We start from the raw sequence: 16137 nt of genomic DNA, 5'->3' as shown, positions 1-16137 counted from the left end.
GCCACGACTGAAAAGCTCCCTGTGAGGTAAGAGAATCATTCACAGCAAGGCAATTGGATGGGTTGGAGGCCAAGAGGGCCAAGCCCACTTGAAGAGCCCTGCTCTGCCACTCCGCTGCTCTGCCTATGACCCCCATTTTATACCATTACTCAAAGACAAGGAAGGACAGTTTGTTGAGTCAGGCTTTTTTCGTTGACATTAATTACTGTCACGTCCTGACCGTAGAAAACCTGTATTTTCTATGGTAGAGTAGGTCAGGGCGTGACTAGGGGTTTTTGTTCTAGTTTATATTTTCTATGTGGGGTTCTAGGTTTGATTTTCTATGTTGGTTATTTGTACGATTCCCAATTAGAGGCAGTTGGTTATCGTTGTCTCTAATTGGGGATCATACTTAAGTAGCATTTTTCCCATCTATGGGTTATGGGATATTGTTTATGTTCAGTTGTCTGTTAGCACAGCATTTGTCGTCACGGTTCGTTTGTTCTTTATTGTTTTTGTATTTTGCTTAAGTTTCACTTTATTAATTAAAAGTATGTGGAACTCTACGTACGCTGCGCCTTGGTCCGACCATCATTATTACGAACAACGTGACAATTACACAATTATGGAAACCACAGTCATGGATACATCAATTGCGGCGAAGCTAAACTCCCAAATAATTTTCCACAAATGTAATATTATCCTTGTGTTGTAAATGGATATGTCACAGGGTGGAAAAGTGACAGATTATTTAAGATCTGGGTTGAGCAGGCAGAGTTATTAAGTAGAGACCTAAAAACTATTTCAAACAAACAACATTTTGTAGGGCATGGCTTAGTCGGTTACACACTATAAGTTCAATTAAAATTCTTTAGCCAATGCAAGTAAGAAATATAAAAACAAACAAATAACAACATCAAACAACCCAAACAAAGTGGCACAGGAAGTGGTGCAGCCCAGGAGGCAGGCGTCATTTTTCTTAAACAGTCCATCTCACAACTTTTAGTATCCATGTGCTACTCTGCAACAGGACTCCGCCATGCCCCTGGACTGCATCACTTCCTGTGGACGATCACCTAGAACCCCCAAAAATACAGAGGGATTAAAAATAGACATCAAAGTCACATAATCAAGTCAATTGTCCAATGAAAATGCTTGCTGAATTAACAGGGGCAATTAGTCAATCCTGTGGGCTGTGCAGTGCTGTAAAGTACTTAAGAAAAAATACTTTAAATGACTACTTAAGTCATTTTTGGGGGCATCTGTACCTTACTATTTATATTTTTGACAACTTTTACTCCACTACTTTCCCGAAGAAAAGAATGTACTTTTTACTTCACCCGGAAGAACTCACTGCATTTGGAATGCTTAACAGGATAAGAAAATGGTCTAATTCAAGTACTCATCAAGAGAACATCCCTGGTCATCCCTTCTGCCTCTGATCTGGTGGACTCACTAAACACAAATGCTCCATTTGTAACTTATGTCTGAACATTGGAGTGTGCCCCCTGACTATGCGTAAATTATAATAACAAAATTGTGCTGTCTGGTTTGCCTAATATAACACATTTGAAATTATTTATACTTTTACTTTGAAACTTAAGTATATGTTTGCAATTACATTTACTTTTGATACTTTGGTATATTTAAAACCAAATACATTTAGACTTTTATTTTACTGGGTGACTTTCACTTTTACTTAAGTCATTTTCTATTAAGGTATGACAATTGGGTACTTTTTCCACCACTGGGGCTGTGACATATACTACCCATTATCCTTTGAGTGAAGATACTGCTTAGCAGGGGTTGAACATAAGTCTATTTAAAACGGCATATCTTGTAAAGAAATACCAACACAATTATACTAATTATACTCAAACCTATTTGACATTCCCTAATTTGTTTCATTTTGACCTATGGAAATCCTTTACAGTAGCTGCTTGTTAACCAAGGTACAGCACTGGATCACAAGGCAGGCTTCCAATGTTATTTATGACAGCAATCAGCATTTTGAATGAAGCCGTTATAGTATCCTCCGAACACCGTTACAGTACATGGAAAAAACAGCCCTGCAAGGCAGTCTTAGTACAGAGTGTACAGTTGAAGTTGGAAGTTTACATAGACTTAGGTTGGAGTCATTAAAACTTGTTTTTCAACCACTCCACAAATTTCTTGTTAATTAACAAACTATAGTTTGGGTAAGTCGGTTAGGACATCTACTTTGTGCATGACACAAGCCATTTTTCAAACAATTGTTTATAGACAGATTATTTCACTTATAATTCACTGTATCACAATTCCAGTGGGTCAGAAGTTTACATACACTAAGTTGACTGTGCCTTTAAACAGCTTGGAAAATTCCATAAAATGATGTCATAGCTTTAGAAGCTTCTGATAGGCTAATTGACATCATTTGAGTCAATTGGAGGTGTACCTGTGATGTATTTAAAGGCCTGCCTTCAAACTCAGTGCCTCTTGGCTTGATATCATGGGAAAATCAATAGAAATCAGCCAAGACCTCAGATTTTTTTTTTTTGTAGACCTCCACAAGTCTGGTTCATCCTTGGGAGCAATTTCCAAATGCCTGAAGGTACCACGTTCATCTGTACAAACAATAGTACGCAAGTATAAACACCACGGGACCACGTAGCCGTCATACCGCTAAGGAAGGAGACGCATTCTGTCTCCTAGAGATGAACGTACTTTGATGCGAAAAGTGCAAATCAATCCCTGAACAGAATACATATTGCAACTGCACATGGGGACAAAGATCGTACTTTTTGGAGAAATGTCCTCTGGTTTGATGAAACAAAAATAGAACTGTTTGGCCATAACGATCATCGTTATGTTTGGAGGAAAAATCTGGTTAAATTGTCAGTTTCAGCTGCAAAGGAATTGAGATTTTCTGTGCCAATGTCTCCATACATAGTATAGGCTATGATGCAAGACAGTGCAAGTTGGGTTGAATGTATGTTTTGATGCACAATAGTTTGCTTAAAGCTGGTGAACCTGCCACATCCGTACACAATATGACAACAACAAATAAATAATTACTGCCACCCCGGACCTAAAGCTGCCTCCAGCAGCCTAATGGTTAGAGCGTTGGACTAGTAACCGAAAGGTTGCGAGATCAAATCCCCGAGCTGACAAGGTAAAAAGGCAGTTAACCCACTGTTCCTAGGTCGTCATAGAAAACAAGAATTTGTTCTTAACTGACTTGCCACGTTAAATAAGTAACAATGAATTATGTTTTTTCCCCCTTGGAAATCATTGCACATCATTGCATGCGCAATAGAACAGCAGATTATATACTGCAATTTTTTGGTCCCACGATGCTGGATGCTCCTCTCCTCTGTTTCATAAACAAAACAAAAACAATAACACATTTCCTGGGGTGAACAGTGGAGCTCTTTCCCCTAATCACGATTTCAACCTTAAAGCCAAAGTTGTTGATATTAAATGCCACAGTAGGCCAGGGTTTCCCAAACTCAGTCCTCGGGACACGAAGGAGTGCACGTTTTGTTTTTTGCCCTAGCACTACACAGCTGATTCTAATAATCAACTAATCATCAAGCTTTGATAATTTGAATCAGCTGTGTAGTGTTAGGGCAAAAACCAAAACGTGCACCCCTCGGGGTCCAGAGGACCAAGTTTGGGAAATGCTGCAGTATGCTTACAGATTTCCCCTTTTGTGTTTTGAAAGTTGACATAAACACCATCACCCCACTCCTCATATCCTATACTTCTAAACCCGTTTGAGAGCACAGAGGTTGTCCTAACTCTTAGAAGTAATATCCTCTGTTTTTGTGACCTGTGTGGTTCTGGTACCAGTTCTGGACATCATTTTCATTTATAAATCGATGTGTGGACACTATAGATCGAAATGGCTTGCACTGAGCAGTAGCCCTGGTTCTGGAGTATGTCTCTTCTACCTGTGTGAAGCAGAATGTGAAATCTAACACCACTTGAAGTTGGGATGTCCCTCCTACTATTTCATTTGCTGTTCTAACTGTCCATCAACTCCTGGGTGAACACTCTGTCACAGCCACTAACAAAATATATGCCCAGAATCCTTACAACGTACTGCAGCAGGAGAGAGTGGTTTCGCTACTGTAGTACATTCTGAGATCGATTTATAGCCAGTTATTTAAAATAATTAATAGACTGTGATTTGAGATGAAAAGCGAGTTCCTAATGAGTTCAAGCCAAGCTAGAGCTCTGCGAGACGTTCACAGTGATGGGGCCAGACGTTTTGATCAAGAGAGCTTCAGAAAATATGCACATCTTCTCTAACACTAAACATACAAATATATATTTTACAGTTATAAGGAAAGTGAAATCTTATAGGTAGTTATTTTATAAATTGATTATACTACATTTAGAAAACATTTAAGTAATTTCAAGCCTTATTTATACAGTTCGTTGAATAGGAAATAAATCATATAAAATATTTCATATTCTCGTGTTTGTATCTTATTTGTACTGTGCACTTCAGCTTGTGTCCTCAAAATTGTTTTTCCCAGAAAGGTGAGATTTTAACCTTTCTTGGAGTATGCAGCATTACGAGTTATTGTTTATGGCCCTCTCATGACAAATCCTTACTTTTGGGGATTACATTTTCAATTATATTTAGTTACCTTTAAGAGGTTTTAAAGAACACCTAAGCAGTCTTTTCACTGCCACTCCAGACCCAAAGCTGCCTCCAGGTTAGCTCACCTCTAACCTGACCTGCATAGTAAGTGGCTTGGCTTAATTGGTCAGACATGACACACAGTGGAAAATGCTAGGGTAGAGCCTGTGGGGCTGTGTCAAAAACTTTACAAGCCGTAAAATACTTGATTCCTCTGTCTTCGTTTCCTAAATTCCATGCAAAGCTCATTGGAGGAGGAGGTTAGAGGGAGGGACATTGGATACTCTCCAATATACTTTTACAAGAATTAAGGAAACAAGGATCAAGGAGGCAAGGATTTGAGGTCCAACAACTTTGTCGGACACAGCCAGAGTTTGGAGAGAGGGAGGGAAAGCTAAGCATACATACTGCACTGTTCTGCTAGACCCTGAGCCAAAGATCCGGCCCAACTATTTCTCACCTCCATTCCAACTTCGTCAACAACACACAGGGAGGTGAACAAACTGCCGATTTGAATTACACACGGAGCACTAGAAAATCCGGCTGCAAATGTAATTTACTGCTAGAGTCTCATGCCTCCGTGTCATTGAGACTGTGGGTCAGTCCACTATATTTAACCTGTCTAATGAGCTTTATGCAGAAACACATGGACTATTTACCCTTACTAGTGCCCTGCCAACATCATTATGCAAAAAAAGACAGTGTTTATACACAGACTGTTCTTTCTTGCTAGTGCATTGAAGAGTGCGCTTCAGGCAGGCTCTACTTCAACAGGCACACACAATCACCACACTTAGTTAAGCAGATCATGACTAGGGAGTGAACATTATTCATAATAAGAGATACAAAAAAAAATCTGATCTCTCTGAAACGAAAATGGATGGCCCTCAATTCACCAAAATATATTTTTTGCCCAACCCCACCCTGAAAGCTTAAAAAAACAAGTGACTCTCCCCTATACCCAAAATTAAAATGAAAACAAAGTGGATAGAAGAGATTAGACCATGTCTACCATATAGCCTCACTTATTGGACAGACTTGAGCCTTAGATATGCAGTTTTAGAAACTGTTCTTTGTCCTGTTAGCATTACATGGTAACGTAAGACTTTTGATACTGCACAGGGCTGCGGGCCAGAAGGTTGTGGGTTCGCAGACCACCTTGGACAGGAGTAGGGGCACAAAGCTCTACTTTAAAGTAAAAGCATGGCTAGCTAGCTTGCCCATGACGTATTTATCAGAGTTGTTGACCTTAAAATAAGCCAGATTCAATTAATTTACATTGAGGTGCTGAAACTTGAAGCAGTAGCCGCAGCACAATCAATCGGAAATAACCAGCTAGCTCATGGTGCTGAAAGAATGCAAATTGGAGTAGGCATAATTAATTTAAACCACCTGCATTTGATTAGTATTTCCAAACAACAAGAAGGCTTTGTTTTGGAGCCTATTTCTTCCTATTTAAGAAATATCCGGTAGGCCTACCTGTTTGACAAATGAAAATCGGCTATAGGCTGCTATACTGTATCCATAGTCAAATCTTCCACCCACCGAGCACTCTATAAATAGCCTACCTCCATGTCAGTGAAGGGCTTTTAAGTGAAAACAAAGACTCGAATTGAGGGGGTATGAGAGGGTATGCCATAGGTCTACCTTTTCTAAAAGAAAATGGTAAAAAGCCTACCCCTTTTTAGTTGAAGATTTTTAAGAAAATATAACAAATCTGATTATTTAAAATGATCTATAACAGTGCTTTGGTTTGTGAAAGACGTGACTCCAATGCATGAGAGGATATCATTGTTTCGATTCTTTGACATTCAGAGGCTGACTTTGCTTGGGAAATAATCAACTCCTTCAAAATGATAATCTCCTTCAAAAATGAAATAATGAACTTTTTCTAAATAATCAACTACTTCAAAAAGCTAAATGATCAAGTGCTTCACTCACTAGTTACCTAAAATACACTACAAAAGTATGTGGACACCTGCTCGTAGAACATCTCATTTCAAAATCATGGGCATTAATATGGAGTTGGTCCCCCCTTTGCTGCTATAATAGCATTCTCCTGGGAAGGCTTTCCACTAGATGTTGGAGCATGGCTGCAGGGACTTGCTTCCATTCAGCCACAACAGCATTAGTGAGGTCGGGCACTGATGTTGGGCGTTTAGACCTGGCTCGCAGTAGGTGTTCCAATTCATCCCAAAGGTGTTCGATGGGGTTGAGGTCAGGGCTCTGTTCAGGCCAGTCAAGTTCTTCCACACCGATCTCGACAAACCATTTCTGTATGGACCTCGCTTTGTGGACGGAGCCATTGTCATGCTGAAACCGGAAAGGACCTTCCCCAAAAATTGTAAGCACAGAATCTTCTAGATTGTCATTGTATGTTGTAGCGTTAAGATTTTCCTTCACTGGAACTAAAGGACCTAGCCCGAACCATGAAATACAGCCCCAGACCATTATTCCTCCTCCACCAAACCTTCTCCTGGCATCCGCCAAACCCAGATTAGTCCGTCGGACTACCAGATGTTGAAGCGTGATTCATAACTCCAGAGTACGCGTTTCCACTGCTCCAGAATCCAATGGCAGCGAGCTTTACACCATTCCAGCTGATGCTAGGCATTGCGTAGGATGATCTTAGGCTTGTGTGTGGCTGCTCGGCCATGGAAACCCATTTCATGAAGCTCCCGACGAACAGTTATTTTGCTGACGTTGCTTCCAGAGGCAGTTTGGAACTCGATTTTAGGCAATTTTATGGACTACAGCGGTCCCGTTCTGTGAGCTTGTGTTGCCTACCACTTCGCAGCTGAGCCGTTGTTGTCCCAGACATTTCCACTTCACTTCACTGTTTCTCAGTAAAGTATTATTTTTATCCTTAACCGTTGATTCCTCGTCTGGTTTCTTCTCTGCACCTGGGTCCAACCTCACCATGTCACACTTACAGTTGACCGGGGCAGCTCTAGCAGGGCAGAAATTAGACAAAATGACTTGTTGGAAAGGTGTCATCCTATGACAGAGTCCCTGAGCTCTTCAGTAAGACCATTCTACTGCGAATGTTTGTCAATGGAGATTGCTTACCTAATCGGCAAATGCACTTTCAGCGAAAACATTCTACAATGTTATTTCAATATGAATCACTTCACAAGATAATTTGTTTACAAGAATAAAAAGAAAAATCAGTACTGAATTTACCCCAATAGTTTATAGGTCAGGTTATTTTTGTTTGCCGAGCTCTCTGGATCATTTATAAACTGAGACAATTTTTTTTACCTGCCCAATGGAAGCCATGTTTGTTATTTATACCCTGGTTGAGACATAGTATTTTGTCTTTCTTCCAGTTGAGAGCTGAATGATATGAAGAGGTTTATGAACTAGTGCCTCCCCTGAAGAAGGCAGAAGGGCTCCATACCTCACTTTGATTGCATACTGGGGCGACTTGTACAACAGCTAGAAATCCATCCAGTCCATCTCTTTTTTCAGCGCAGGGAACAATCCATTATTTACATACTTTGTCATGCGGATCAGCGTCATTTCAAAGGTCAAACACCTGTGATGCTTTTGTATTTATTCATCACACATACCAGCTGTTAAACAAACAGTGGGCATTAATAAAAGATGCATCAAATGTCTAAATAATATGCCATATCATACTTACGTACATGGAGAGATTTGAGTAATGTTGTTTGGGAAATTAGTCAGATTTTCCCTTGACCACTAGGTATAAAAATGATTACAGTGATAAGGCAGTTGAAATCTTATAGCATGTCAATTGTAAAGTAGATTTTTTAGTATATGTAGATTATCTAAAACATGTTTCATGAAAGGTTGTTCATAGCATATGAAATTTGAAAATTAAATCTGTGATGTACTATTTTTTATGCTATTTACTGTAGCAGTACATTGTAGGGCAAACAGTGCATACAAATCATAGTGAAATAATACATAAAAACTACCTGAGCTTTCTAACAACATAAGGCGTTACTAGGTATTGCTCACGGCCCTCATGAAGATATGTTTAACGATAACATTCAACAGGTTCAATTACAGTAAAAGCAATAAAGATATTGCAATGAGCCCGCCCTCAAAAAGAAAGAAAGAACTGGAATCCCAGGTCCCATGAATATTGATAGCGACAAAAGTTGAGGTTGTCATTTTGAATCCTCTAGGAAATCTAGCTACACTCATAGAAAAAGGGTGCCAAATGGGTTCTTCACGGAGGGATAGGGTTCTACCAAGAACTGTTTTGATCTGAAGATCCCTTTTTGGAAGACAAGGGTTCTTTGTAAGGCAAGTAGTTATACTTAGAACTGTTTTTAGAGGAAAGGGTTATTTGGTAATTATTTGGAAGGCAATAAGAGTTCTACATAGAATCATATATTATATTTCCCAGCATGCTCTACTGCAAGGTGATTTTCAGAATTGTTTGTTTTAATGGCTGTGTTTTTACGTGTGCATTGATTGGTTGATACATTTTATGCTACACAAATGTATAGAACATACATTTTTCTAAACTAATCCAATCTGTTAGTAGTTGGATTTATTGCACCCGTTACAGTTTAGATGATTGAGGTACTCTCAGTATTCAATCTTCCCTACCCAGCAAGTGATTCTGAATGCAGGTTGCATGATTACATGACAACGTTTATATTTACTGGATATCCTAACTCTGGCTGGATTCCAATAGGAATTACACATCACTTTGCAAGCCAGCATAATGTGATTTGCAGGCCTGATGTAAACTGTAAACCAGGAGTTTCATAACACCATTGTGTTGGGGTATAACTAGGCCCTCAAAGAAAGGCCTTATGATATACAGTATGTAACGCACTGTCATAAAGAATTACATTTTAAGGCTGGTGGAACCGTTAATTGAGAGCTCAAGGAAGAACCTTTAGATTATAAAATGGTTCTTGGTAGAACCCTTCATAGAGGGTTCTAGGTACAGAGGGTTAAATAAAGAACCCTACATAGAGGGTTCTACCTAGCACCCAAAACAGAAAAATCCTATATGGTTCTACTTAGCACATTTTTTTCTAGGAGTGTACAGATAAGGTACATACATTTTCTACCACTCCAACCAGTTATGTGATGAACATGTTACTCATGAGCACTGAGCAGCAGTAGCAACGTGAGTGTGGTTGGCTGGAAGTCAGGGCCCCAATGCATGTCGCCTGAGTTGAGTAAGTGTGAAGCCCTGAACCCGTGAAAAAGTTTCACAAGATCAGGTAGAGGCTACTTCTGGGGATCAGGTTCCTATGGGAACAAAGCCTGGTGTTAGGGGGCTGGGGAGACTATCCTCAGTATAGAAGCACACGAGAGAAAGCCAAGCTACGAAATCTAATTTCAAAGGCTCATGGCTGAGGAAAGCAACACATTTTCAAACAGCTAGTTACGTAAACTCCCCAAAACACAACACACTACCTTCACCCAACTCGACAGTTAAGTGTGGACCCTGTAGAGAGTGGCACGGTGAACTAATCCTGTAGGCCTCTTTCAATCTCGGTTCCTGATATTTCCCACAGAGGAAAGCAAACACCAAGCTCGGCAGCTCCGGTAATGTATTTCTGACCCGGCAGACGGCGAGAGGAACTGAAACACTGTGTATGGAAGAGAGAAGAACAAAGAAAGACAGAGAGAGAAACAGAGAGAGAGAGAGCAATGTTGAGGGTGAAAGTTGTTCAGTGAAAGAATGATCAGGGAGACTGGAGACTAATTAGGGAAACAGTTTACCTTCAATTAGCAACTGGACCCAGACTGGTTCCCACTAAGAGCTATGGTGCTATAGCAGTCAAGCGGAATGAGTCATAGGCTTCATGAGAGGCCATGCGCTGTGAGCGTGAAGCCGACCATCTGGCCTCATAAAAAAACTGCGAACAGAGAGTCCTCAGATTTACCATTAACACAGCCAAGTCACAGACTGCATGCTGAGCCACACATAAAACAGGTCATGCTAATTCATTGGCAAGTTGTACTGTTGTGAATATTGAAACATTTTAAATACATTTGAATCAATATATATATATATATATATATATATACATATGGATTCAAATGTATTTGATACACTGCCGTACATTGGATGGTGCCCTCATTGATTATGACCCGACTTATAGGCCTAAATATCTGGGTATCTAGATTGAGGAAAAGCTATATTTAAAAAATCATGTTAATGAATTAGTTAAGAAATTAAACATGGGCTACTTTTATAGGTTATGCCTTTAAACATAGAATTCAGTTGACATTCATACCGGTTATAGACTATGGCAATTTTGTCTATATGAATGCAGCTGCCACACTGTAGCCTATTGAAGCCATTGGATACCGTTTATCATAGTGCACTGCACTTTATTCACGGCCATAGGTTCAGTAGCCTACACATCACTGCATTCTGTATCAGAAAGTAGGCTTGTCCTCTTTGAAGTCTGGTAGATCGATGCATTGCACTCTTTGATTATAAAGCCCTACTGCATAAACCCCCGCCGTACTTTATTGTTAACTTACAGACGTACGAGATACCAGACCTAGTCTCAGGGAGGTTAACTCTGAAGAGCCCTTCACTCTCCACTGAGTTAGGGAAATCTGCTTTTTGTTTTTCACACTGGGCACAAACTGGTTGAATCAACGTAGTTTCAACGTAATTTGTCAATGAGTGATAAAGTCTGTTCACATTTCATTTGCTCTGTTAAAGCCAGGTGCACGGTTTTTCCTCGACACATTGGTGCAGCTGGCTTCCGGGTTGGATGCGCGCTGTGTTAAGAAGCAGTGCGGCTTGGTTGGGTTGTGTTTCAGAGGACACATGGCTTTCGACTTTCGTCTCTCCAGAGCCAGTACGGGAGTTGTAGCGATGAGACACGATAGTAACTACTAACAATTGGATACAACGAAATTGGGGAGAAAGGGGGGTCAAATTAAAATAAAAAAATAAAAAAGGTCTGGTGCAGAGGGAGGGGTGCTCGCTGTACCCAAAGAGGGCAATACCATGACAGATATCTTAAAAACTACAGAAATTCACTGTTGCTGTTGAAGTCATTCCAACAGGTAGGTTTAACAGAGCAATGAAATGTGACCATACTTTATCACTCATATCTCATCAATGATGCTATTAGGCCTATATAGCATTAGCAAAGTCATGAACAGCTATTGTTTCAATTCAACTCAGAATTCAACAAAACAAATGAGAATATAATAGGCCTAGGGTTTCAAGCTCTGACTTAGTCCAGTTTGTCTACAAATTCATAATTGATATGTTGGATTCATGTCTCCATCTCAACCAAAAATATATGTTAAAGAATATAATTAAAGTTAATTTAAAGATTGATTTATTTTGATTTAGTCATATTCTTCAACTTGTATTATTGGTTAAGATGGAGACGTGAAACCAATTATTCATTTGTAGACAAACTGGAATTAAAGCCAGACTAAGTCAGTGGTACAGATGGAACTATCCAAGCAGAAGATACATCTCTTTCAAATGTTGATATTTGGTTGTGTTTACAACCAAACACAATTCAAGCTCACTTTTTAAATAGAAAAAAATGCCTATTAACTTGTTGACATGTTATCAAATGATATGTTGAATTCACATCAAAATAAAAGTTAAAGAATAGGATTAAGCCAGTGGATGAGATGGAACTATCTAAGCAGTAGATATCTTCTTCAATGTTGATATTTGGTTGAGTTGTCAATCAAACAATTTAACATTACTTTTGTAAGACAGTAAATAGCCTGAAAACATTTCAACCTTAAAATGAGTAACATATCCATGGCCACGTTGAGGTTACTGTAACTATACATTTCAACCTTAAAATGAGTAACATATCCATGGCCACGTTTTGAGGTTACTGTAACTATACAATTCAACCTTAAAATGAGTAACATATCCATGGCCACGTTGAGGTTACTGTAACTTGTGTAATGTAATCTCACAACTGCAATCCAGGTCATTTGGTTCTGCAATTAGATGAAGCACAGTGATAACACATTAATAATCTGTTTAAATAAACAACATTTCTGATATTGTATTCTTAGTTGAAAGTTGCAGGTGGTTGTAAGCGCAGTGAATGTGATAAACCTTTGGGTGATAACTAAACCAAAAATCAGACATTGTTTTTTATTGGTTTTCCATTGGAATTTGGTTGTTGTTAAGATGGTTGAAAGCATTGAAAATTCAACTAACCTTTGGCTTTCTTTTTGAGTGGGTGAATATAATTTAGACTGTAATCTCATTGACCAATGTCTCAAGAAAATACTACCCAACTATCCACATTGAAAAGAAGTGGTGTGCCCAGTGTGTTGTGGAATATCTCCAGTGGCTGATTGAGGACCTTTATACTGAAGAATGTGTTTTGCTTTTTGTGTATTGATGTGAATACTGATGTGTATAGTGATGCATATATTGATGTCTATACTATATATTGATGTGTCCTGATGTGAATTTGTGTGTATACAGGGCTCATCTGTGAAAGAGACTTTGGACTCCCTGTCAAAATAAAGGTTGAATAAAGCATTGAGAATGCACTCACGAAACATTTCCTGTTCCTCATAACTCACTGCCTAGCTGGCTATAGTCTACAGCCTGTGACCTGCTTCTTGACGGACAGGTTTGGTATCTTTGGTATGTGTGACCCTAAAATAAACCCATTGGATTGGATTGAGCACATGTTGACATGCAATATTAGGGCTGTAAAGCGCTATATCGCAGGGTGGATCATTTACATTTATGGCTAATGATAGGAGTGAGAAAATGATAGGAGTGAGAAAATGGTAGGAGTGAGAAGATGATAGGAGTGAGAAAATGATAGGAGTGAGAAAATGATAGGAGTGAGAAAATGATAGGAGTGAGAAGTTGCAGGGCTTCCCTGCAGAATGCAGCTTTCCCCTGGCATCCGAATTAGATCTCAGTAGAAGTCTGCTGCCAGAAGAAAATGTCACCTTTCTTTGTGTCTTAATCCCTGTCAAATGAAGAGAGTGCAGCCATATCCGTATGTGCTAATGCAGTCAAGAAGATGGAATACATTTTATTCCAGAGGTGTCTTGGAGGATAAAGTGCTTGGAACGTTATTAGTTCTTCAGTGTATCACTATTCTAATCTCACGCATGTGACTTGTGTTTCTGCACTTAGAGCTTATGTGAGGATGAACTCATTAAAACTCATAACTCCTATCCCTTTAGCTAGATGTACAGTGCCTTCAGAAACTTTTCATGGCCCTTGACTTATTCCACATTTTGTTGTGTTTGTCTGAATTCAAGATGGATACAAAATAAATAAAATCAACCATCTACAGAAAATACCCCCATAATGAAAAAGTGAAAATATGTTTTTAGTATTTCCACCCCTGAATACATTAGAATCACTTCTGGCAGCGACTACAGCTGGGAGAATTTCTTACAATATTTTCACATTATTCCTAAAACATTATTCTGGATGTTGATCATTGCAAAACAGCTATTTTAGAATTTTGCCATAGATTTACATGCCGATTTAAGTCAAAACTGTAACTAGGCCACTCAGGAAAATTCAATGTCGTCATGTTAAATACTATTGCACACAGTGAGTACATGCAACATATTATATGACTTGTTAAACACATTTTTACTCAACTTATTTTGGCTTACCATAAAGGGGTTGAATACTTATTGACTCGAGACATTTCAGCTTTTAATTTTTTATGAATTAATTTGTAAAACATAATTGCACTTTGACATTATGGGGTATTGCACGTATGCCAGTGATAAAAAAAATCTCTATTTCATTTTAAATTCCGGCTGTAACAACCAAATGTGGAAAAAGTCAAGGGGTGTGAATACTTTCTGTAGCTAATGTTTTCCTGGGTTTAAGTAAGATTGCATGATTAATTTACGATAGAGTACATTCATAACATGTATTGATTCCAATAATATTAACATCTTAAATGACCTGCTATGGTTTGGACATTAGTTGAAATATGCATTAGTTGAAATAGTATGTTTCCTTAGTTTTTATGTAGGCCTAATTAAAGTACACGTAAAATACATTGTGTTTGCACTGATACCTCACGGTATACCAATCACTCCATGTTCCTGTCTGCCCACACACTGTTACTGGAAGTGCACCACATGCGCCATGCTCTCTGCCGCAGTCATTGGTGCAGGAACATCCTTTTTAGCCTCTTAGCTTGATTACATATGTAATTCATTTCCTGCCATGCTCATCCTTCCAAATCGTAATTAGTGGGTGAACTCAATGGGAGTTTCTATAAATGTATGTAAGACTGATGCATGGGTTGCTCATCAGAGGAAGTGCACACAGCACACACTAAAGATGTCAAACTCTTGCATAGGGACTTCCTAGGTCTGCATTGTAATGATGCTGGAGGAGAGTATAACATCTGTGGTGCTGTATCTGATGCTAATGAACAAACACTTGAATTCACACGAGGAAATGGTCATGATACACTTCAAAAGGTGATGTGATGATGACCCTGATTCATAAGCAATGAGGCTGGTAGTGTAGTGGTGCAGTACTGGTTCATCTTGTGCGCCAACTGTTGAATGGTCTCTGGAAGGATGTCACATTATATACAGTCCAATTATGTATAAGTACATTATTGTGTAAACTGTTTAATTGCAGTGCAGCAGGTCCCCAGTTGTTTCCATCGTATACATCCTGTTTATTTTCTTGATGCATGCTCCTGTTGAGTGTATACATTCGCTGTAGTTCCAAGCCAATGTATATTATTGTAGGAATCAGGAGTTGAATGTATATTAATTATATATATGAAATGTGCTTAAAACCCACATAGTTCAGGCACATCATACACCTTAACAGGTCAGAAAAAAATATACTCACTCGACATTAAGGTTTAATAGTAGGGGTACAAATAGAATGCAGTGTCAAGCCATTGCGTACTAAATCAGAAGCCGACTATGTAACTTATATAAAATGATATAACATTTTCTTAAAACCCACTTACTGAATTGAGGCACGTATACAAATGAATGAGTGTAAGGTTTAATAACAGGAGCGGTTATTGTGGGTTGACAGCATCAACATTATGATCAAAATACATTCATTCGGGCACTGAACCAATCAGAAACAAATACACAAGATTTAACACTGGGAGCAGTTACACTACATAGTCAAAGGTATGTGGACACCTGCTCATCGAACATCTCATTCCAAAAGCTTGGGCATCAATATGGTCCCCCTTTTGCAGCTACAGTGTAACAGCCTCCACTCTTCTGGAAAGGCTTTTGCCCGGACTTGCTTCCATTCAGCCACAAGAGCATAAGTGAGGTTGGGCACTGATGTTGGGCAATTAGGCCTGGCTGCAGTCAGCCTTCCAATTCATCCTAAAAGGTGCTTGATGGGATTGAGGTAAGAGTTCTGTGCAGGCCAGTCAAGATCTTCCACACCAACCAAACAATTTCTGTATGGAATTTGCTCTGTGCACAGCGGCATTGTCATGCTGAGACAGGAAAAGGCCTTCCCAAACTGTTGCCACAAAGTTGAAGCACAGAATCGTCTAGAATGTCATTGTATGCTGTAGCATTAAGAG

This window comes from Oncorhynchus kisutch, linkage group LG23, assembly GCF_002021735.2.
Source record: "Oncorhynchus kisutch isolate 150728-3 linkage group LG23, Okis_V2, whole genome shotgun sequence".
Classification (NCBI taxonomy): Eukaryota; Metazoa; Chordata; class Actinopteri; order Salmoniformes; family Salmonidae; genus Oncorhynchus; species Oncorhynchus kisutch.
Note: the sequence above shows the minus strand (reverse complement) of the source record.